Here is a 24,225-nt window from a genome sequence, read left to right on the forward strand (position 1 = left end):
AGATTAACATTGATTAGCTGGAGATGTGACTCCACCCGTTCCAGGTGGGTCTTGAATAGATTACTGAAATCCTTTAAAATAGGAAACATTTTTGAGAATCCTCAGAAACAACAGAACCTAGAGAAATGATGGAAGCCTCAGAGTCAACTGAGAGAGCAGATGTAGATGCTCAGAGAACAGTTGCTTCAGAGAACAGACACGGATGTTTGGAAATGCATGCAGCCCAGCAGACATCACTGTGAGTTGCTAAGCAAGCCAGAGCCTGGACAGAGCTAAGGGAAGCCAAGAGATGAAAGCCAGCCCCAGAGAAGCAAAGTGAGGAACTTCCACTCAGAGACCAAAAGCAATGATCCCCAGGAGCAAGGAACCAGCAGATGTCAGCACATGACTTCCCAGCTGACAGAAGCGTTCCAGACTAATCAGCCTTTCTTCAGTGAAGATAACTTTTCGCTCATGCCTTAAATTGGACACATTCACTTCCTTAGAACTGCAAACTTGTAACTTATTAGCTTCCCCTTTTAAAAAAGCGATTCCAGTTCTGGTATATCGTATTCCGGCAGACTTACACGGGGGCCATCTATCTTTATTCTTGTGGAAGAGTTTGAAACAGGCCAAAATTGAGCCAAGAAGGCCAAAGAGGCATTTGAATAGATCAAGAAGGAGCATTTTTAGCTTGTTTTGAATCTGTGGCCACCAACATTGATGAATTCTATAAGGCTCTGCCCTGCACAGCCGTGCCCAGGTAAGCTGAAAACCCTTACCAAACCAGTTTCTACCATCCTTGCTTGCCATTCCCTCTAGACTCCCTCTACCCAACCCTCTCCAGACCAAGATCCATATCTTAACACATCTGCTTTCTCCCCAGACATTCCTGGGCTCTGAGAACCTAAGGAATCCTGAGGATGTCTACCTGGATGGCGGAAAGTACAACTGCATGACTCTTGGCAAATGCTTCTGGCTATGGACAGCTTCTCAGAAAGAGAGGAAGCTGTGACATGACCTTTGCCATTCATGGGTAAGACTGCCCTTAAGGGCATTTGGGATGGAAACTGAACTGAGACCACCAGAGGCTCTGGGTCCAATGATATGGAGAGCTCTTCGGAGGTGAAGATGGTCTCATGGAATCTGGATTTCATCCATTTCACTCCCTATTACAGTGTATCTGGCCTTGATTTTTCTGGACCTGTCTTTCCCCATCCACCCTCATCCACTCAGCATGTCCTCACTGGCACTTGTATGTATTCAATTCTACCTCCAGGCTTTTGCTTACATAGTTGCTCTCTAATAAACCCTTTCCGTGAAAGTCTAGCTTGACTGTCACCTTCTACCCTTTTATGCCGCCTCATTTTCCTTCCCTTCCCCTAGGAAGCCCTATTTGGTCACTGCAACCTCCTCTGATCTCCCCCCCCCGAACACCAATAGTACTTCTGTTTGCCCCACACAACCTAGTGCTTGATTGTGCAGCATCATTCAGTAAAGCATTTCCTGAGGGCTGCTCCATACCAGACACAGTGGAGGTATTGGGAATACAGATGAGTCAGACATGGTCTTTGTCCTTGAGCTCACAATCTAGACAGTCAAATTTGCCAAGTGTTGCTGCCAAGTGGTGAGCATGGATTTTGTGGATGTTTAGGGAGGAACACGCAGCCCAATCTGGGGAAGATGTAGGTGGGCCAGGGAGGGAATTCAAAATCAAGAAACACCTGAGCAAGAGAAAATACAGGATGAATAAAAGTTTGCCAGACTGACCAGCAGGCTTTCTTGGCAGAGGGTGCAGCATGTGCAGAGGCAAGGATGTATGACAGCATGTGTGATGGGTGGTAGATCTCTAGGATACCTTGGTCAGAATGGCTAGATCCTAGGGGAGCTTTCTCTCCAGCCATCCTGGAAACTCCCTGAGAGGACCATGTCTTCTCCTGGTTCTTCTGAAGGATTCTGGAGCACCGGGCAGGGTTGATTTATCACCCTTTAAGAGCTCAGGCAACATTAAGATTTAGGTTTTTTAGTCTCTGAAGAAGTGGAGGGGGAAGGTGGCCTGTTTGATGGGGTCTGGGGCTGCTTCACCCCACCTTGGCTTCCACCCTCAGTTATCAGCTCATCTACCAGTTTCCTCCCAGCTACAAGCCAGTCCCATTCTTGGTCCTGGATGAGATCGATACTGCCCTGGATAGTACTGACGTTGGCAAGGTAAGTGCAAGAAAAGTGGAGGCCCAGGAGGGACCCCCAGGTTGGTGCTGGGTTTCAGAGATCAACTCCTGAGTGAGCCTTAGCTATTCCTGCTGCCTGCTCTCTGTGCCTGGCAGGCTGGACCCAGGGTTATCTACATTGTGGTACTATCAGTGGACTCTTTTTCTCAGTCTCTTCCCCACCCATCCCCTACCCTCTTTGCCTGCTGGTTCTTATTGGAATACACAGGGTAGTATTAAGGCTTGAGCCCTGCTAAGTGCCTGGTGGCCCTTCCCACAGGTAGCAAATTACATCAAGGAGCAGTCAACTTACAAATTCCAGGCCACCGTCATCTCTCTCAAAGAGGAATTCTACACTAAGGCTGAGAGTCTCATTGGAGTCTATCCTGAGGTAACGCAGGACTGGCTCAGGAACCAGCTCCACTTCCTGCCTGACTCCACAAGGCAAGAAGGGAAGGATACAGTGGAACAGCAAGAGGGGTGGGGAAGCATAGGGAATCAGGTTCTGAATGGCCATTTGAGATTGTTGGGGCCCTGTTTTAGAGGCTAGGCTAGGCAAACCCAGCTGGGCAGGACTGTATCATGGGGACTGGTGGGAAGGCCAGGGAGAGGCAAGCAGACAGTGGAGAAAAGGAAGAGGGTAGAGAGAAGGCACATAGGACTGAACACATCCTATAATACCCAGACAGAGCCATTGCCTGTGCTTTGAGCAGGTATGTCGAGAGGAGGATTTGAGGCCTCCATTGGTAAGGCACTATATAATTTAACCTGGTTCATCCATTTACTTAAACAACCTAATTACATGGAACCTAGAATAGAGAATGACATCTTAGTATTCCATACAGGTTAATGTAATACCCTGACACATTCTAGAGAATTTGGGACAGAGAATAAAAAAATATTTCCAAAGTCCCCTTGAGGGACTAGGGAAAAAATGTGGAACTATAAGCTTCCCCACCTGGGCAATTCCTGACAATTCCTCAAGCACTAGGGACTCCCCCAAAGCCCTCAATCTTGAGACTTGCCCTAATGAAACTTATTTCTGCAGTGGTAAAACTGAGCCTGCTTTACTTATGCCTCAGAGAACTTTCATTGCTCAGATGTGGCTTTTGTCTCTCTAAGTCAACTCAGCAAAGAAACTCATTACCCTTTCCCATATGGGGGACACGACTCCTAGGATTTGTCTCACTGGCAACATGAGGCATGACTCCCAGGGATGAGCCTGGCTCTAACATCATGGGATTAAGGATGCCTTCTTGACCAAGATGGGGAAAAGAAATGAAACAAAATGATGTTTCTGTGACTATGAAGTTTCAAATAGTATCGAGAGGTCATTCTGGAGGTTATTCTTATGCATTATATAGATGCTCCTTTTTAGTTTCCAGTGTATTCAAAGAACTAGACAGAAATACTAGAAACTGTTAAACTGTAATCCAGTAGACTGGATTCTTGATGATGGTTGTATAACTATATGGCTTTTATCATGTGATCATGCGACTGTGAAAACCTTGTGACTGACTCTCCTTTTATCTGTTGTATGGGCAGATGAAAAATAAAGTCAAAATAAACAGATAAGGGATATGGAATGTTTTGGGTGCTCTTTTTTATTTTTATTTTTTTCCTGGAGTAATGAAAATGTTCTAAAATTGAATGTAATGATAAATGCCCAACTGTATGACTGTGAACAATTGATTGCATACTTTGGATGAATTATTTGGTGTGTGAATATATCTCAATAAAATTGCATTTTTAAAGAGTTCAACCTGATTCAGTTGGGCCACACTTTAACTGAAGTGACACCTTCAGGAGATCTTATTTACAATGAGTCCACACCCATCAGAATATAGAACGAGAACTTGTCCAAATTGGATTACACCAATCCACTTTATCTCTGAACACAAAATTCCTGAGCTACAGGGATTATGCTGGTCTCTGGTGGGAGAGGCCAAATTTCACTGCGCTGCACTGAGCTGAATAGGGCCATCTGTCAATCCCTCTTCCCCCATTATCAATAATCATGGGTCCCTTGGACCTCTTGCCCACTGTGTGTTGTGGTATGTATGTGTGTATATATGTGTGTAAGTACATGTTCATGTGGTTGGGTTTGCAAACTAATAAAGATAATGGAGACCTGTTTTTGGAGGAGCCTAGGCTGAACTTGATTTCAAGAAAGCTTAAGTGAACAGATCTGGGCAAAGGTACTCAGGACCTCATATGAGACTCAGATAGTCACTTGAAACAGCCCTCATTCATTCACTCACTTATTCCTGTATTCATCAAATACACATCAAGCACCCACTGTTTATCAGGCTCTGTGTTACAAATACAGAGCTTAATCAAATTTGATCTCAACCCTCCCAGTAAGGATATGAAATGAAGTCATGCATTATTTTGGTGAGGTGAATGTCATATGTATAGATACTTTGATTTTTAGAAGAAGACCGAGGTTTCATGGAGAAGGTAATATTTGAGCTGAACTTTGACAAATTAGTAGGACTTTGTCAGGCACTGGGAAAAGTGCAAGGGATCTGGGGATGATTATGAGTTTTAGTCCCATTTCTATCACTTACTATTTGTTTGATCTTGGGAAAGTCAATTGACATTTCCTTGCCTCAGTTCCTTCATTTGTAAAATGATGTTAATGATATTACCTACTTCATAGATTTAAGGATATCAAGCTGCTCACTAGAGGACTTATCTTTGCTCAAAGCCCACTAAGTGCTGACCCCTCAGAATATAAATTGCCTCCAATCTGAGGTACTGAATGCTCTGGTTGCTGGGAAAGTCCCAGTCTACAAGTGGGTTTATCCTGTAAATGGAAAGCCCAAGAAAGCCTTTATCTTCAACTATGTATGATAACTGGGTGTCTGGGCCCAAATCTGAGCAGCGAGGAAGTAGGGGAGAGGTAGCCTGGGCCACATCCTAGCATAATGTGAGTTTTCTTTAGAGAACTAACCTTGTTAGTTGTGGAGGCTATGGAGATGCAGCAAATCCTGGTGCAATGAGTTCAGACTTCACTCATTCACCAGACTGTCAGACTTTTGCGTTATCCTAATCTATATTTTACTTTTTGATAACCTCCTTCGACTACATTCTCAATCTTGAGCCCTTTCCCTCCACCCACCCTTTTTTAAGCAGTTTTATTGAGATGTATTCACACTGCATAGAATCCATCCAAAGTGTACAATCAATGACTCTCAGTATCATCACAGAGTTGTGCACTCATCAGCACAATCAATTTTAGAACATTTTCATTACTCCAAAAAAAGAACCCCATACTCCTCGTCTCCCCTATTGTTGACATTTGATATTGGTATGGTGCACTTGCTATAATTGATGAAAGAATATTAAAACATTACAGTTAGCTATAGTCCATAGCTTGCATTAAATGTATTTTCCCCTATATCAACATTTTATTAACCCTGCTTTGTCTTCTTTTTTAATGCAATTTTATTGAGATATATTCACACCATATAATCTATCCAAAGTATACAATAAGTGGCTCACAATATTATCACATAGATGTGCATTACTCACCACAATCATTTTAGAACATTTTCCTTACACCAAAAAAAAGAAATAAAAAAAGAAAACCCCAAACATTCCACACACCTTATCCTCACCTATAATTTTTTACAGTTTTAGTGCCATAGCATGCATACATCCTAAGTGTACAATCACATAGTTATGCATTCACCACTACAGATAATATGAGAATATCCTTATTTTTTCTGAAGAAAAAAGTCTGATACCCCTTTATATCTCCCTACTATTGACATTTAGTTTTGGTATATAGTCTTTGTTACAGTTAATGCAAGAATATTGCCATGTTACTGTTAACTATAGACTTTAGTTAACATTAATTGCATTTTTTTTGCATATACCACCCTATTATTTTAACACCTTGTAACAGTGATATACATTTATTCTAGTCCAGGTAAGAAGTTTCTTATAGTTGTGCAACTAATCACCATCATTGTCCACTCTAGGTTTTGTTATTATGCAGTCCCAGTTTTTTTTATCCTTTGGCTTTCCTTCTTGTGACATATACTACTCTAGCCTTCATCTTTCAACCATACTCATACCGAGCTTTGTTAATTACAAATACAGTATTGTACTTCCACACACTCTTTTTTAAATTTTTTTCTTAGAGAAGTTGTGGGTTTACAGAATAATCATGCATTCCCACAAACCACCTCACCACCAACACTTGCATTAGTGTGCAAATTTTGTTACAATTGATGGTAATTTTGTTTTGTAATTCTACTATTTTTTTAGGTTGTTTGTTTGTATTTTATTTTTCTTTTCCTGATAAATCTTAACATACAAACATTCCATACATGGTTTACAATCAGTGGATCACTATGTCATCACACAGTTGTGCATTCATCATCATGATCATTTTTCAGAAATATGTTCATCACTCCAGAATAAGAAATAAAAAGAAAAAAGAAAAAATTCACACATACCATACCCCTTACCCCTTCCTCTCATTGACCAATAGTATTTCCATCCATTCAATTTATTTTAACCTCTGTCCCCCCATTATTTGTTTACTCTCCATCAGTATTTATTACTCATCTGTCCATAGCTTAGATAAAAGGAACATCAGACACAAGGTTTTCACAATCACACAGTCACATTGTAAAAGATGCACATTATACAGTTGTCTTCAAGAATCAAGGCTATGGAACACACCTCAACGGTTTCAGGTGCTTTCCACCAGCTACCCTAGTACCATAAACTAAAGGGATATCTATATAATGCATAAGAATAACCTCCAGGATAACCTCTTGACTCTGTTTGAAATCTCTTAGCCACTGAAACATAATTTAGTTTCATTTCTCTTCCCCCTTTGTTCAAGAAATTTCTCTCAATCCCTTGAGGCCGGGTCCTGGCTCATCCTAGGATTTCTGGTCCATGTTTCCAGGGAGATTTACACCCTTTGGAGCCATATCCTATGCAGGAGGGAGGACAGTGAATTCACCTGCAAGTTGGCTAAGAGAGAGAGAGACCACATCTGAGCAACAAAGGAGGTACTGTAGCTGTGACTCTTAGGCCCAATTTTAAGTAGGCTTAGCATATCCTTTACAGGAATAAGTCCCACAGAGGTGAACCCCAAGATCAAAGGCTCAGCCTATTGATTTAGTTGTCTTCACTGCTTGTGAGAATATCAGAAATTCTCCAAATGGGAAAATTGAATATTTCCTCCTTTCTCCCCAGTGCCCCAAGGGGACCTTGCAAATTCTTTATTCACTGCCCAAATTACTCGGGGGTATATCCAGGCAGCGTACTAAGTGGGACAAACCAACAGTCTCATGCTCTATTCAAAATTCCATGTCCTTATGGTGTTCAACTAAACTGACCATGAAAGGCAAATTAGGAAACGCACTTTCTAAAATATAAATTTTGCACCAAATAAACATCTCTCCCTTTAGTCTCACACATAAATTGAAGTGTTAAGATTATGGATGATATCATCCTTTACCCTGTATTCTGATTTACATAAGTTTATCCAGATCAGCTTCATTCATATCTCTACTCAAAGTCAGATCCCTTTTTCAACTTTTTAAACAGTTCCTGTATGGGCTACTGTTGACTTTCATAGCTTCAGAGCTCTAATTCTGAGTCTCAGGACTCACACAAATACCTGAAGTTTTTGGGAATGACCAAGTTATAAACAAACAGCTCAGTATCTCAAAATTTAGAAATAACTGTTGCAACTCATGAATATAAGTGACTACTGTAAGAACTTACAATCTAGGACCCTTTACAATAGGCCCAAACTTGATAAGCCATGCTCTCAACTTCAGCTCACCAAGTTTTTATGTTATAGTTAGTCCATATGAGTGAGACATGATAATATTTGACTTTCTGTTTCTGACATTTCACTGAACACACAGTCCCCAAGTTTCATTCACCTATTTGCATGCCTCACAATTTCAGTCCTTGCAGTTGATCAGTAGTCCATTATCTGTAGACACCATAGTTCCCCATTCCATTCCTCAGTCATTGTACCCTTAGGCCACCTCCATCCATGGTGGATTGTGAACACTGCTACCATAGACACCAGTGTGCAAATGTCTGTTCATGTCCCCACACTCAGTTCCTCCAGGCGTATACTGAGCAATGAAATTTCAGGATCATATGGCAACCCTACCTCTAGCCTCCACTGAAACCACCACACTGCCCTCCAAAGGGCGGCATCTCTGTCTCCTTATTGACAGTGAATAGGTATGTCTCATTTTCTGCATTTTCTCTAGCACTTATTTCTCTCCATTCATTTTTAAATAGTTTTATTCACACATCATCCAATCCAACCTAAGTGTTTAGATATGTCTTCACCACCATAATCTATCTGAAGACATTTTTCTTCGACAAAGAATCCGTACCCCTTCCACATGCCCCCCACCTGTTTACATTTAGTTTTGCATAATGTTTTTGTTACATTCAATGAAAGTATATCACAATGTTACTATTGGCTATAGACCCTAGCTTGCATTGATTGTGCTTTTTCCAATATACCATCTATTGTCAACACCCTACATTACTGCAAAACTGTTTTTTATTTGTACACTTAATCACCAGAATTGTCCACTCTAAGCATTCCTAAATTCTCAGTCTTTGTCCTCTATCATCCCTTCTGGTTTCATACATGTATGCAGCCCTTCTCCTTCATCATGCTCACATTCCACTTCATTCAGTATTTGTATTATTGTGTTACAATCAGGTAGCATTGTGCTATCCATTTCTGAATTTTTACAATAAGGCCTGTTGCAAAATCTGCACTCCTTCAGCACCAATTGCTCAATCTCTACCCTATTTCTATCTCCTGACAACTTGTGTTCTTAACTTCTATTCTCAAAGTTCATTCATTATTGTTAGTTAATATTACTGAGATCATACAGCATTTGTTCTTTTGTTTCTGACTAATTTCACTCCGCATATTGTCCTCAAAAGATCACCCATGTTGTTACATGCTTTGTGACTTTATTCTGTCTTACAGCTGCATAATATTCCATCATATGTATATACCACAGCCTGTTTAACCACTCATCCATTGATGGACATTTGGGCTGTTTCCATTTCTTGGCAATTGTAAATAATGCTGCTATAAACATTGGAGTGCAAATGTATATTTGTGTACTTGGCCTCAGATCTTCTGAATATGTACCTAGTAATGGAATTGCTGGATCTTATGGCAATCTTATACTCAGCTTCCTGAGGAACCACCAAACTGCCTCCCAGAGAGTTGTTTCTTTTACATTCCCAAGAACAGTGGATAAGTTTTCCTCTTTCTCCACATCCTCTCCAGCACTTGTCATTGCTTTTTTTTTATAATGTCGTTCAAGTAGGTATGAGATGATATCTCATTGTGGTTTTGATTTGCATTTCCCTAATAGCCAGTGAAGTTGAACATCTTTTCATGTGCCTTGTAGCCATTTGTATTTCCTTTTCTGAGAAGTGTCTTTTGATGTCTTTTGGCCATTTTTAATTGGGTTATTTGTCTTTTTGTTGTTCAGTTGAAGAAGCTCTTTATATATTCTGGATTCTAAACCCTTATCTGATATGTGGTTTCTAAATATTGCTTCCCATTGTGTAGGCTGCATTTTTACTTTCCTGACAAAGTTCTTTAATGCATAAAAGTGTTTAAGTTTGAGGAATTCCCATTTATCTATTTCTTTCTTCAATACTTGTGCTTTGGGTGTAAGGTCTAGGAAACTGCCTCCTAATTCAAATTTTATAAGATATTTCCCTACATTTTCTTCTAAAAGTTTTATGGTATTAGTGCTAATGTTTTAGGTCATCAATCTATTTTGAGTTAATTTTTGTATAGGGTGTGAGATATGGGTCCTCTTTCCTTCTTTTGCATATGGATATCCTGCTTTTGTGAGGTGTAATGTTCTGTAAATGTCTGTTAAGTCAAATTCTGTTTCTTTATTGATCTTCTGTCTAGATGTTCTATTAATTGATTAGAACAGGGAATTGAAGTCTGCAACTATTATGATATAGGTGTCTATTTCTCCCTTCGGTGTTGTCAGTATTTGACTCATGTACTTTGGAGCACTCTGGCTGGATGCATAAATATTTATAATTGTTATGTCTTGTTTAATTGTTCATTTTATTAATATATAGTATCCTTCTTTGTCTCTTTTAATTGTTTTATATTTGAAGTCTAATTTGTTGGAGTAGTATAGCTACTACTGCTCATTTCTGATTGTTGTTTGCATGTAATATCTTTTCCCAATCTTTCACTTTCAAGCTTTTTTTGTCTTTGGGTCTAAGATGAGTCTCCTGTAGACAGCATATGGATGGGTCCTGTTTTTTAATCCATTCTGCAAGTCTATGTTTTTTGATTGGGGATTTTAATCCATTAACATTTAGTGTTATTACTGTAAAGGCAATATTTTCTTCTACCATCTTGTCTTTTGGATTTTATATATCATACCTATTTTTTTCTCTTTTTACCTTTACTAATAGTCTTTATTTCTACACTCTTCTCCATACCTCTCTCACCTGACTTTTCCTATCTGCCTGTAGTGTTCCCTTTAGTACTTCTTGCAGAGGCAGTCTCTTGGTCACAAATTCTCTCAGTGATTGTTTGTCTGAAGATGTTTTAATCTCCTCCTCATTTTTGAAGGAAAATTTTGCTGTATATAGAATTCTTCATTGTCAGTTCTTTTCTTTTAGAATCTTAAATATACCATACACTGCCTTCTTGCCTCCATGGTTTATTCTGGAGGTTGTTTTCACTCTTTTACTTAGGATTTTCCTGCTGGATGGCTTTGTTCTATATCAGTTCTTTGACAGTCAGTTCAACTTATTCTAGACCTCTAGCATAGGTTCTGTTTAACTGATTAGAATTTTTTATTTTTTTTTTCTGTTTCTTGCCTCTCATATAGGAGCCTTTTTCTTTCTTTCTTTTCTTTTTTTTTTTTTTTGATAAGGGTCTTCTCAAATATTATAGACTTGAGTCAGATATTCCCAGACCAAACCGGCCCATGTCTCAGGAGGAAAGAGTCACCAATAGTTTTCCGTATGGGTGAGACCCAGCAGGTTGTCAGACTTTCCTAAGAAGTCTCTAGACTCTGTGATTTTCCTGTCCTCCCTAGCATGAGGTGATTGTCTGCTGGTGGCTTCCCACCTGTGTAAAGTGATGTGGTGCCTTTAATTTTAGCAGATTCTCCCTGCCATGGAGTGTGGTTGAAACAGAAGTGAGGTTGTAGGTTGGCATTAATTGCTGCAGTTTTCCATTTCCTGCTGCCTGAATTCCTTGAAGGAGGAATTTCACTTGAACTGGGCCCCACTTTTCTCTTGGGGAAGCTACAACTTTTAGGGAATTAATTCCTTTCACCTGACTAGTTACTTTGTCTCTCAGACAAGTTTAATTCAGCCCTTGCCTGGGGCAGTGCTGGAACCTGAGATGGCTTCCAGTTCTGTCTAATGAGAGTTTTTGTGGGGCCTTAGCCTGCCACCTGGCCCAGACTGTTGTATGCTGTGGGTCCAGTCACTGATGTGGCCCCAGCAGTTGTTCTGTACTGTTTCTGGTTATTTACTAGCTGCTCTGCAGGACGAACTAAGTTCCACAGCTCACTAAGCCTCCATCTTGCCTATAATCCTACTATTTTTTAACAGCAGTTATATTTGTTACAATTGATGAAAGATTATTAAGGTAGTACTACAACTATTATCCATAGCTTACTTAAGGGTATTTTCTCCATAGTCCCAACATATCATTACTATTTTTTCATGCATGACTTAATTTATTACTTATCTACATATAAACTGGATAAAGGGAGTATCAGTCACAAAGTTTTTACAATCACACAGTCACAGAATAAAAGCTATATAGTATACCATCATTATCAAAGATCAAGGCTACTGGATTACAGTTCAACAACTTCAGGTATTTCCTTCTGACTGTTCTAATGCACTGGAAACTAAAAAGAAATATCTATATAAGTAGTCGGTGGTCATAAACATTTCTTAAATGTGAGTTACTCAGTTACACCTTCTCCTCATTTGACTACTCCCTCAATCTTCGGGGATATCTGGGCAATACCCATTTAACTTCTTCATGCCAGGAAAGGGTGCTGACTTCGTGGGGTAGAGGGATGAAACTGATTGATGTTCTTGGAGAGACTGATACATCTGGATTTCAGGGCTTATCTGGCATAGGAACACTCTGGAGGCCTTGAATTTCTGAAAAAATAAACTTACTAAGAAAAACTTTTAGAGTCTTAGATAGAGCCCAGGGTATGCTTGAGCATTTTTAAGAATTCTGTTGTTTGGGGCTCAGCACGGCAATTTGCAATATTTGGCTGAAGCTTACAAAAGAATAACCTCCAGAATGACTTCCTGATTTTATTTGAAATCTCTTATCCACTGAAACTTTATTTTGTTTCATTTCCTTTCCCCCTTTTGGTCAAGAAAGCATTCTTAACCCCATGATGACAGGGCAAGATTCATCCCTAGGAGTCATGCCCCACTTTACTAGGGACACTTACATCCCTGGAAGTCATGTCCCAAGTATAGGGGAGGGTAGCAGGATTCTTTGCATAGTTGGCTTATAGAGAGATATGCCACATCTGAACAATGAAAGAGGTTCTCTAGGGTGACTCTTAGGCATAATTATAAGTAGGCTTAGCTTTGCCATTGAAGAAATAAATTTCATTAGGATAAGCCTCAAGTTTGAGAGCTTGGATAATCAAATTGGGAGTGCTTAATACTTGAGAGAATATCAGAAATTGTCCACGTGGGGAAGTATAGTAGTATCACATTTTTTACCTAGTCCTTCAAGGGGAGTTTGGAAATACTTTTTAATTCTCTACCCCAAATTATCTAGAATGTATCAGGGTATTGTCTGTAATACCTATACTTGTACAGAATAACACCATCTCATTCCTTATTCTAAGTTCCATGTAATTAGGTTGTTTAAATGAGCTGATCAGACAAGTTAAATTAAGCAGTATGCCTACAGAAAATTTAAATTTTGGACCAAATAAGCATCTCTTCCTTTGGTCTTACACAGAAGTTGAAATTTCAAAATATAGACAATATCATTCTTTGCCTGTATTGTGATTTATATTAGTCCTAACCAGATCCACTTCTTTCATATCATTAATTGAAGTCTGATCACTTTTTCAGCTACATTAGCATGCTGTATGAAGTAATGCTGACTTTGAGAGTTACAGAACTCTAACTCTGAGTCTCAGGTGCCACACAGATACCCAATGTTTCAGGGACTGACAAGATGATACACAAAGAGTACAGCATCTTAGAACTTAGAAATGGCAGTTAAAACTAAGGAATAAATATGACTACTTTAAGAGCTTACATCTTAGGAACCTTTACAATGACCCTTCTTCAACATTCTCTACTCCTTAAGCATTGATTGCCCAATCTCTGCCCATTTTTTACCCTCTGATAACTTATGATCTCAAATTCAATTCTCAGTTTGCTCATTATATTATATTAGTGAGACCACAATATTTGTCCTTTCATTTCTGGCTTATTTCACTCAACATACTATCCTCAAGTTTCATTCATCTAGCTGTATGCCTTATGACTTCATTCCTTTCTCCAGCTGCTCAATATTCTGTCATATGTATACGATGTGGTTTGCCCTTCTGTTCATCAGTTGATGTACTTACAGGCCACCTCAATCCATTGGCAAATGTGAATAATGTCACCATAAACACCACTGTGTTTACATCTATTTGTATCCTTGCTTTCAGTTCTTCCAGGTATTTACTTAATAGCAGGGTTGCAGGATCATACGGCAACCCTATACTTAGCCTTCTGTGGAACCACCACCCTGCCATCCAGAAGGGCTGCACCATTCAACTTCCCTACCAACAGTTAATAAGCATATCTCTGTGTCTGCACATCTTCTCCACCACTTATATCTCTATTTATTTATTTATTATTTTTTAATTTTAACATTGTTTTAATCAAGTAACATAGCTGTTTGAGAAACAGGATTTTTAAAACAATCGAACAGAGCAAACTGAAGGATTACTCTATTAAGGTAACATCTGTGAATAAAACTCAGGTTATGTGAATTTGAATTTCATTCAAGTTTGGCACCAGACTGAACACTGGTCAAAGCCAGTATTTTCTTAGTGTTTATAAGTACTGAAAATTTTTACCTTCAGATTAAAAGAAAACTATGTAACAGAATCTGGGTATTTTGAGTGCAATTTAGTTTAGGCCACCAGTATCTCCTACAGAATTTCATTTTATGAAAGCAAACTAGCAATGCAGCAAAGAATTTGAAACCTAGGTAAGATATGAATTTGCAAAGCTTATCTTTGATGTGACAATGCACATTCTTTCCAGGTTCAGCCCTACTCTAGTCTAACCAGATTTTCTCAAAAAGGCAGCTGGGAACCAATTCTTATTTCTCAATAAGACTGCTAGGTTTCAATTCCTTAAAAATAGCAAACAAGGTTTAGCCTATCAAATGTTTGTATAATTTCAATGTGAAGATTTTTTTTTACATACGTTTGTTATTATGGTCTCATTGAAATCTGTGAGATGGGTCACAAAGGATTGAAGAGAGGTGAATGCTAGAAATTTGTACTTCAGATAACAAAAATAGTCCTATGGATTCTTGATTCCCATAATGCACTTTTTATGGAAAGGAATAAATGCAGTAAGTTTTCACCTTGTAAAGATATTATACTAAGATAGTCAGAACCCATACCAAATGAGTTTAGCTAATTGGGCAAGGACCTTATCAGCTTGTACTTATCTAGATATAAAGCCCCTGAATGGGCTGGGTCAGAACCTGTCACCTGCACCCAGTGACCATCATCATAGATTTCTTGGGTAGTTGATTATATTCACCAGGAAACAAAATATACCCCCCCCCAAGTCTTACACGACAATACAGGCTTTGACTTGGAAGTAGGCTTTTAGCTTTGTTTTTTTAAAATAAGACATTTGGGGGAGGGGGAAAATCAAGTTAGAGATACAGTAATACTTATTTTGGCAAGATAGCAACCAAAATGCAAAAGGCATCAAAGAACCATAATACGGGGGGAAAAAAACTGAACAAAAGATGCATGTCTTACACATTTTGAAATTATAATCTAAATCATAAAGGTAAAAATTGAAAAATTATGCTGTTTTTGCTAGGGATTACATTAAGTGCACCTTTTCCTGCCTCCCCCAACAAAGTCACAGAGCTTACTATTTAATCACATCTAAAAGGTTGAGCATTTTCTCTCAGTACAAAGCAATAGCTACATACACATAAGATGCTTATTTGTTAACATAATAATTTCCCTGGCTCTTTTAACGTGCAACACACATTACTTTCAAGACTACAATTTGGGGCAAGTGTACACAAACTGAAAAAAAACGTTCAAGTTTCAAAAGCTTAAAATTATTAATAGGACACTCAGGTCATTTTTACTTCTCAGTACAATAAAGGTGTTGCACTTTCACTTAATTTATCAGTCCACCTTGGCATGGAAAGAATGTATATTACCGTACGCCAATTTGAGGGATTAGAGAGAAAAGTTAAAACCAAATGTATTTATTTTTAACCAGTTTTATTCACAGACCATACAATCAATTCTAAGTATACAATCAATTGCTCCTGGTACAATTACATAGTTATGGATTCTTCATCACAATCTATATGAGAATATTTCTGTTTCTTCTGCAAGGAAAAATAAAAGGATTTTTAAAAAAAAGGAGAAACAACTACAATAACAAAACTTCTCCTTTACATCCCCCTGTTATTGACAGTTAGCTTTGGTATATTGGCATTTCTTACAATGAATGAAGGAATATTACAATGTTACTCTTAACTATAGACCCTAGTTTGCATTGATTATATTTTTTCCATATACCATCCCATTTTCAACACCCTGCGATGATGGCATCCATTTGTTCTCTTCATGTTAAAATGTTCTTATATTTGTACATTTAATTACCACATTGTCACCTCCACATTTTGCTAAGCTATACAGTCCCCATTTTTAGACTTTATTTTTCTTTCTGGTGTCATGCGTGCCCCTAGCCTTCTCTTTCAACCATACTCACATTCAGTTTTGTTCATTATACTTACAGTATTGTACTACCATCACACAGTATTGTGCTATCCATTTCTGAATTTCGACAATCAATATCATTAAACATTCTGTACTCCTTCAGCATCAAATGCCCAATCTCCACCCTTTTTCTGTCTCCTGATAACGTGTATTCTCAACTTTAATTCTCAGAGTTTGCTCACCACAGTTAGTCCATATTAACGAGACTATACAGTATTTGTCTTTTTGTTTCTGGTTTATTTAACTCAATATACTGTCCACAAGGCTTATCTGCATTTTTTGCATGCATCATAACTTTATTCCACTTATGATGCAATGTTACAGAGAGCTGCATAATATTTCATCATAAGTATATACCCCAGTTTGTTTATCCAATCACCCATTGACTTGGGCTGTCTCCATCCATTGGCAATCATGAACAGTACTGCCATAAACATCAGTACACAAATGTCTATTCGTGTCCCTGCTCTCGGGTCTTCCAAATATATACCTAATAATGGGATTAGCACCCAGTTTTGATGAAGGGAAGTCTGAGTTTCACTGCTTTATATAAGATAACTTTCCCCCACCTCTTTTTCTGCTCTTGCTCCAGGACTCCAAATGGTATTGAATGTTAGATCTTTTGTTTGATCTCACAAGTCCCTGAGGCTCTGTTGATTTTTTTCAGTCTATTTTCTCCCTGTTGTCTAGAATGAGTAATTTTAGTATCCTAACTTCAAGTTCAATGATTCATTGTGCCGCCTACTCTATCATGCTGTTGAGCCATTCCATCGAGTTTTTATTTATTGTTTTCCATTGAGTTTTTAAAATTTTTTTATTAATTAAAAAAAATTACAAGAAAAAAACACAAACATTCTCAACACATACACTCAGCAATTCACAATATCATCACATAGTTGCATATTCATCATCATGATCATTTCCAAGAATATTTGCATCAATTCAGAAAAAGACAACAGAAAAATAAAACAAAAATAGAAAAAAAATTTACATACCATACCCCTTACTCCTCCCTTTCATTGATCACTAACATTTCAAACTAAATTTATTTTAACATTTGTTCCCCTTATTATTTATTTTTATTCCATATGTTCTTCTCATCTGTCAACAAGGTAGATAAAAGGAGCATCAGACACAAGGTTTTCACAATCACACAGTCACATTGTGAAAGCTATATCATTATACAATCATCATCAAGAAACATGGCTACTGGAACACAGCTATACATTTTCAGGCAGTTCCCTCCAGCCTCTCCATTACATCTTGAATAACAAGGTGATATCTACTTAATACATAAGAATAACCTCCAGGATAACTTCTTGACTCTGTTTGGAATCTCTCAGCCATTGACACTTTGTCTCATTTCACTCTTCCCCTCTCTGGTCAAGAAGGTCTTCTCAATCCCTTGATGCTGGGTCTCAGCTCATTCTAGAGTTTTTCTCAATCCCTTGATGCTGAATTTCAGCTCATTCTGGGATTTCTGTCCCACATTGCCAGGAAGATCCACACCTCTGGGAATCACGTCCCATGTAGACAGGGGGAGGGCAGTGAGTTTGCTTGCTATGTTGGCTAGAGAGAGAGGCCACATCTGAGCAACAAAAGAGGTTCTGTTGGGGGTGACTCTTAGGCCTAATTTTAAGTAGGCTTGACCTATCCCCTATGGGGTTAAGTTTCATATGAGCAACCCCCAAGATTGGGGACTCAGCCTATAGCTTTGGTTGTCCACACTGCCAGTGAGAATATCAAGAATTCGACTTGGGGAACTTGAGTTTTCCCCTGTTCTCACCATTCCCTGAAGGGGAGTTTGCAAATACTTTTCCATTCACTGATCAAATCACTTTGGGATTCATCAGGGCATCACCTGGACAAACCAACAAAATCTCATGTCCTACCCAAAGTTCCATGTACTTACAGTGTTCAATCAACTATCTACATAAGTTGTATTAGGAGATGCACTAGTCAAAATATAAATTTGTACCAAATAAATATTTTTTGCTTTAGTCTCACACATAAGTTGAAATTTTAAAATATTAATTGCCATCTATTTTCAACACACTGCAGTAATGACGTTCTTTTGTTCTTCCTCATGCAAAAACATTCTTAAAATTTGTACATTTAGTCACTATCATTATACACTCTAAGCATTGCTATATTATACCATCTCAATCTTTATCATCTATCTTTCTTGGTGATTTCATTTATGTCCCAGCCCTCCTTCCTCTATCATTCTCATATGCAGCTTCATTCAGTGTTTTAACATAATTGTATTACAATTAGGTAATATTGTGCTGTCCGTTTCTGAGTTTTTATATTCAGTCCTGTTGCACAATATGTATTCCTTCAGCTCCAACTACCCAATATCTTATCCTATTTCTATCTCCTGATGGTCTCTGTTACCAACGAAATAGTCCAAGTTTATTCACTAATGTCAGTTCATATCAGGGAGACCATACAGTATTTTTTCCTTTTGTTTCTGACTAATCACACTCAGCATAATGTCCTTAAGGTCCATTCATGTTAATACATACTTCATAACTTTATTCTGTCTTACAGCTGCACAATATTCCATCTTATGTAAATGCCACAGTTTGTTTAGCCAACCGCCTGTTGATGGACATTTTGGCTGCTTCCATCTCTTGGTATTGTAAATAAAGTAAATAATTCTGCTATAAACATTGGTGTGTAAATGTCCATTTGTGTCCTTGCCCTCATGTCCTTTGAGTAGATACAGCATATAGATGGGTCCTGTTTTTTAATCCATTCTGCCAGACTATGTCTTTTGATTGGGGAGTTTAATCCATTAACATTTAGTGTTATTACTGCACGGGTAGTACTTTCTTCTACCATTTTGCCTTCTGGATTTTATATGTCATGTCTATTTTTCCTTCTTTTTACCTTTACTCATAGTCTTCCTTTCTACACTCTTCTCCACACCTCTCTCTTCTGTCTTTGTATCTGTCTCTAGTGCTCCTTTTAGTATTTCTTGCAGAGCTGGTCTCTTGGTCACAAACTCTGTGATTTTTTGTCTGAAAATGTTTTAATTTCTCCCTCATTTTTGAAGGACAATTTTGCTGGATATAGAATTCTTGGTTGGCAGTTTTTCTTTTTTAGTAATTTAAATATATCATCCCACTCTCTTCTCGCCTCCATGGTTTCTGCCGAGAGATCTACACATAGTTTTATTGGACTTCCCTTGTATGTGATAGATTGCTTTTCTCTTGCTGCTTTCAGGATTCTCTCTTTCTCTTTGACCTCTGACATTCTGATTAGTAAATGTCTTGGAGTATATCTATCTGGATCTATTCTCTTTGGAGTACACTGCACTTCTTGGATATGTAATTGTAAGTCTTTCATAAGAGTTGGGAAATTTTCAGTGATAATTTCTCCCATTAGTTTTTCTATTTCTTTTCCCTTCTCTTCTCCTTCTGGGACACCCACAACATGTATATTCATGCGCTTCATATCATCTTTCAATTACCTGAGTTCCTGCTCATATTTTTCCATTTTTTCCCTATAGTTTCTGTTTCTTGCTGGATTTCAGATGTTCCATCCTCCAGTTCACTAATCCTATGTTCTGTCTCTCAAAATTTACCATTGTAGATTTTCATTGTTTTTTTTTTCATCTCTTCTTCTGTGCCTTTCATTCCCATAAGTTCTGTGATTTGTTTTTTCAAACTTTCCATTTCTTCTTTTTGTTCATTCCTTGCCTTCTTTATATCCTCCCTCAATTCATTGATTTGGTGTTTGATGAGGTTTTCCATGTCTGTTTGTACATTCTGAATTAATTGTTTCAGCTCCTGTATGTCATTTTAATTGTTGGTTTGTTCCTTTGACTGAGCCATATCTTCAATTTTCCTAGTGTGATTTGTTATTTTTTTCTGGCATTTAGGCATTTAATTACCTTAATTAGTTTATTCTGGAGATTGCTTTCACTTCTTTTACCTAGAGTTTTCTTGCTGGATGAATTTGTTGTCTATCTGTTCTTTGACATTCAGATCAGCTTTTTCTGGACCTCTAGCTTAAGTTTTGTTTAACAGAGAAGAATTTTTCAGTTCTTGTTTTCTTGTTTCTTACCCTGCTTGTATGGTGCCTTTTTTCCCCCACCCTTAGGAGGGTGTACTTAGGTATTATAGACCCCAACCGGATTTTCCCAGACCAAACTGGCCTCCTATCAGGAGGAAAGAGTCACCTGCATCGGTTTTCCCTGAGGGTGAGACCCAGCAGGTTGAAAGACTTTCCTGTGAAGTCTCTGGACTCTGTTTTTCTTATCCTGCCCAGTATGTGGTGCTTGTCTGCCTGTAGGTCCCACCAGCATAAGATGATGTGGTACCTTTAACTTTGGCAGACTCTCCCTTCTGGGGGCATGGTGGAGACAGAGGAGAGGTTGTAGGCTGGTTTTAATGGCTTCAAATTACCAAGCCCTGGTGTCTGAATTCCTTGAGGGAGGGATTCCACCTGAGTTGGGCTTCACACCTCCACTGGGGAAGGCACAGACTCCAGACAAGCCCCCAAACGCACTCACTTCTGCCTATGCCTGGGGCAGTTGTAGCCTGAGAAGTCCTGTGGCTATATCCAAAGGCAGTCAAGCCTTTGTAGAAACACAGCCACAAAAACCTCTGTTTCCTTCTCTTTTTTTTCACCTTTTTTCCGTCAGCCTTGCCCCCTTGGCACCAGGGCAAAAATGAGCAACCTCCACTTTGACCAGCTTCACCTAAGCTGGGGCCCTATTTTTAGTAGTCAGAGTTTGTTAATTAATTCCATATTGGCCTTTGATTGTGCTCAGTCCCTGTTTGCTGGTAAAGTTCCTTTCCTTTCCCCTCTGGGAAGCAGCCTGTGGGGGAGGGGCGCCAGCCGCTGCAGCTTTGGAAACTCATGGTTCGGGGGGGGGGCTCGCAGCCAGTCCAGCTGGTCCAGACTGGGGTACGCTGTGTGTCCAGCCACTGACGTGGCCCCAGGAGCTGTTCTGTACTGTTTCTGGCTATTAGTAGTTGTTCTGGAGGACAAACTAAAATGCGCACATTGTTAAGCCACCATTTTGACTCAGAAGTCCTCCATTGAGTTTTTAAAAATTATTTTTATTATTGTATTTCTCAGTTTTAAAATTACCACTTGGCTCTTCTTCATATCCTCCAGTTTTTATGCAGAGACTTTCTATTTCTTTGGTAGGACTTTCTATTTTTTCCAACATGTTTCTAATTTCACATTGAGGCATTTTTATTATGGTTACTTAAAAGTCCTTGTCAGATAATTTTAACATCCCTATGATCTTGGTATTGGCATCTAGTGAGTATCTTTTTTCATTCAAGTTGAGATTTTCCTGTATTTTGGTATGAGTGATTTTCAGTTGAAACCTGGGCATTTTGAGTATTATAAGTGTCTGGTTCTTAAAATTTAAGTCTTCTGTTTTAGCTTGCCTCCTCAGACTCCACTCTGGCAATGAAAGAGGGTCATGGCTCTTTATTGCCATGTGGGAGTAGAAAATCCAGGTTCCCCACTTTCCCTGTATTGACATTGAGTGGTAAGGGTTTCTTCTTATTGCTGGGAGGTATGGGATATCTGGCTCCCCACTCAGCCTTGCCTGACACCACCCTGTTGGGGAGGATTATGCTGCCTCATTACAGTGTGGCAAGGGTGGAAGTCTAAGCTCCCCAGTCTGTCTTTGCTTGTGGGGTAGGAGTGGTGCTGCATATTTTCCATGACATTTGGTCAGATTAAAGCAGTTAAAATGATTTCTATATTGCTTGCTCCCTCTTTCCTTGTCCTTTGAATATAGAAAATAGGCTTTTTTTTCTAGTCTGTGTTCACTGGTGTAAATAATTTCTGACTTTTCCAGCATCAAGTCTGGGACATGTAAGGTGAAAATAAAACTCAGTGAACTCACCACCTTGTCATGCCTCTATTCCCAAGATCCCTAGTTGATATGCATTCCTTTTAAAAGAGAGAGGACAAAAGAGAGCCCAGTCACTTAGCACACCTCATATCAGCACTTACAGCTCAGCCCAGATGCTTGGAGACACAAAAAAGAGTTGCCCTGGGGAAAGCTATTGGAACCCAGAAGCCAGGAGAGAAGGCCAGCAGTCATTGTCATGTGTCTTCCCATGTGACAAACTCAGATGAAAGCTAGCTGCCATTCCTCTGAAGAAAAACAAATTTTTAAATAAATAAATTCCCTTATTAAAAGCTGATCCATTTCTGGTGTGTTGCATTTCGGCATGTTTAGCAAACTAAAACACTACTCTTATGAAAGCTTCAGCTGGAAACTATTTACCATGGTTTACCAACCCCCAACCAAAACCATTCCTGCCAAACCTAAATAACACCTAGGGGTCTATCTGAGAGTCTACAAAAGTTTCATGCACTAAGATTACTTTCCAGAAACCTACAACCTCCAGATGGGTTCCTAGGCTAGACAGGTTCTGAAAATCAAAAGGGCCAACCTCTCCAGAACATCAACTAGTTCCATCCCCCATCCCATACTATCAACAGTCACTTCAAATGTGAAAAAGTTAGAATGGGCATAGTCCAAATACTGCTAAAGATTGGAAGAAATATCAAAGGAGAAGGAGTTGTAACAGAGATTATGGGATTTAACAAATGAATATGCTGAATCATTATATCAATATTTCTTTTAGTCTCCAGTGTCTTGGAGTCGCTGGAAGGAAAAACCTTGAATTGTAGAATTGTAACACATACCAAACTCTGAAATCTCTTCTATATCTGCTTGTTACAATGTACTTTGGAATTTATCATACACACCAAAGTAATAGAATTGAGAGCTAAAAAATCAATTCTCAGTATTATGGCCAACTGAGTTTTGACAAACATGTACAGATCACTCAATTGGGAAAGAATAGTCTCTTCAATACATGGTGCTAGGAAAACTGGATCTCCATTTGCAGGAAAAGAAGAACCCCTACTTAACACAAAATACAAAAATCAACTCACATTGGATTGAGACCTAAATATAATAGCTATAACTATCAAAATCCAAGAAGAAAATGTAGAGAAATATTTCCAGGTCCTTGTGTGAGGCAATGGTGTCTTAGGCTTTACCCTCAAGCACATGCAACAAAAGAAAACATAGATAAATGGGACCTCACCAAAAGTAAAAGATTTTCTGCCTCAAAAGACTTTATAATGAAAGCAAAATGACAACTTACACAATGGACAAAATATGTGGAAGCCACATATCTGATAAAGGTTTAATATCCAAAATACATTCTTAAAAATCCTTCAACAACAAAATGACAAAAAAAAAAAACAATTTTAAAAATGGACAAAAACTTGAATACACATCTCTCCAAAGAAGATATAAAAATAGCCAGAAAGCACATGAAAATATGCTCAACATCATTAGCCAGTAGGGAAATGCAAATCAAAATCAAAATGAGATAATATTTCATACGCATTAGAATGTCTGGTATCAATTAAAAGGAGTATATTATGTTTTGGAGATAATGCAAAGAAATAGAACACTCATTCATTGCTGATGGTAATTTAAAATGGTGCAGCCACTATGAAGGACAGTTTGGCTCTTCCTCAGAAAGCTAAATATAGAACTACCCTATAGCCTTGTAATTCCATTACTGGTTATATACTTAAAAGAATTGAAAGCAAGGGCTTGAACATAAATTTGCACACAAATATTTATAACATATTTATTCACAATTGCCAAAATATCAAGGCATCTCAAGTATCCATCAACAGATGAATGGATAAATAAAATATGGCATATACATACAATGGAATGTAATTCTGCTGTAAAAAAAGAATGAAATGCTGATACATGCAGCAACATGGATGAACCTTGAAGACATCATGTTGCATGAAATAAACCAGACACAAAAGGACATATATTGCACAATATCACTGATTTGAAATAAATAAGGTAAGCAAACTTACAGAGTCAGAATCTATAATATAGGTTCCCAGGTGATGGGGTAAGTCCAGGGAATGGAAAGTTAAAGCTTAAA

The 24,225-nt window shown here is 38.5% G+C and overlaps 1 long non-coding RNA gene across 1 annotated transcript in view; it reads left to right on the top strand.

Annotated features, from left to right (window-relative positions):
* Nucleotides 1–495: 495 nt before the first annotated feature.
* Nucleotides 496–24,225, top strand: part of LOC143670664 (uncharacterized) — a 53,482-nt gene continuing 29,752 nt past the window's right edge. The window contains exons 1-2 of the long non-coding RNA XR_013169426.1: nt 496–742; nt 866–1,015. This is a non-coding gene — a long non-coding RNA (uncharacterized LOC143670664). The remainder of the gene's footprint in view (nt 743–865; nt 1,016–24,225) is intronic.

This window comes from Tamandua tetradactyla, chromosome X (genome assembly GCF_023851605.1).
Source record: "Tamandua tetradactyla isolate mTamTet1 chromosome X, mTamTet1.pri, whole genome shotgun sequence".
In the NCBI taxonomy this organism is placed as follows: domain Eukaryota; kingdom Metazoa; phylum Chordata; class Mammalia; order Pilosa; family Myrmecophagidae; genus Tamandua; species Tamandua tetradactyla.